This window comes from Oryzias melastigma, unplaced genomic scaffold (assembly GCF_002922805.2).
Source record: "Oryzias melastigma strain HK-1 unplaced genomic scaffold, ASM292280v2 sc00709, whole genome shotgun sequence".
Taxonomy (NCBI): Eukaryota; Metazoa; Chordata; class Actinopteri; order Beloniformes; family Adrianichthyidae; genus Oryzias; species Oryzias melastigma.
Window position 1 is genome coordinate 13,375 of NW_023417297.1, and position 1,567 is coordinate 14,941.

The 1,567-nt window shown below is 31.0% G+C and overlaps 1 protein-coding gene across 2 annotated transcripts in view; it reads right to left on the minus strand.

The window, feature by feature from the left end:
• Positions 1 to 1,346, minus strand: part of LOC112140361 (sialoadhesin-like) — an 8,086-nt gene extending 6,740 nt beyond the window's left edge. The window contains exon 1 of one of the 2 annotated variants that reach the window (XM_036211155.1): positions 1,283 to 1,346. The gene's annotated coding sequence lies outside the window, so the exon portion shown is untranslated. The remainder of the gene's footprint in view (positions 1 to 1,282) is intronic. The other variant, XM_024263293.2, reaches the window with a different exon arrangement.
• Between the last annotated feature and the right edge of the window lie 221 nt (positions 1,347 to 1,567).

A 1,567-nucleotide genomic window follows, 5' to 3' on the forward strand; every position in this document is an offset into this window, starting at 1 on the left:
TTATTTATTACTAATTTATTTGTTTTTTTATTCATCTTTTAATGTATTTATTTATTTTATTAGTCAGTTAGTCATTTTTATTTTGAACAATACATACATAGTACATGGTAAAAAAACAAGAAAACAACAACAGAAAATTCTATATAAATTATATATAAAAACATTACACCTCTATTATGTAGTTCGAAATGGAGTAGGAAGAAGTTTAAAAAACTTATTTCAATTCTACCCCCTAGCAATATATCTTAAATTTAATCTTCAATATAAACTATTTCACAAACGGACATTAAATACCCTTATTTTTTATATATATAAATCAACACACACAAAGATCTATACACGTCGTTCATTATTTATTCATTATTTTGTGTTAAAATAAAGATATCTGAGAACACTGGAATGTTTTATCAGAGATTTTCTTGTGGAAATCCTGATGCGGCCCAGCCTCAACTAGATTCCGCCTCCAGCGGCCCCCGGCTGATTTGAGTTTGAGACTCCTGGTCTAAATAGATGAAACTGTTGAAGTTCTCTTCTTCCTAACCACTAAAATTCTGCATATTTCAGGATTATCTAGTGGTTTTAAAAACGAATTCAGACTCATGTTCACCACTTCTGTTTTTTAGAAGCAGAAAAGACGTCACTGATTTAACAAAATAAAACCTCATTAGTAAGAACATTTTATTCTGACTTCACTGTGTTCTGAAGATCATTCATAAATATATTATTTTTTTACATAGAAAAACGTTCAAACTAAATACATTCTTTTCTGCATCAATACAGTCTGGTTTTTACAGAGAATTCTGGGTAATTTCTTGGTCACTTGATTTAGGAAATGTAGATTTAGATTCTGATAAAACAACAAAAGTTTGATAGAGTTCAGTCAGTAGAAAAGGAAGTTAAACAGAACGATTTTGGCTCCACTCTCAGTGATGATGTCATCATTCTAGTCGTTCTGCTCTCTGACTTTCATTAAAATACTTTTAAATACAGGAAATACTCATGAAACTGAATACTACTGTTTAAAAAACAACAGATATTCATGATCTGAAAACAACTGAAACAATTCAATCTTTGCTGAACATTTCAAAGGTTCATGTCTGTTCTTTATAGAAGTTTGAAGAGGTTCAAGTTTGAAAGATAAAACAGTTTTAGAACATTTTCTTATTTTTTTCCTCTGGATGATAAAATCTAAAAAAACTAAAAATCAAATCCACGAAAAGTAAAGCAATCAGTTTTGTTTTTCCTGTTTTTGATTTTGGTTCATTTTCAGATTTTTTCTCACCTGAAGATCCAGAAACAGACAAACCGACCAGAATGAAGAGAAGAACAGAACCGAACAGAACCGTGGTCCAACGTCCAGCAGCTTATGAGTCTTCTGAGAGAACCAGAAGTAGTTCATGAGTAGAGGTTCATCATAACTATGTAAGCATTCTGGTTCATCTGAACCACTTCTGGTTTTTAGTTGTTGTTTCTGTTCTGTTTCTCAGACTAAACTCTTTACTGAAAACTTTGGTTTTGGGATCAGTCTGTGTCACATAAGATCATCTCAATGTCATAGTTTAGTCTA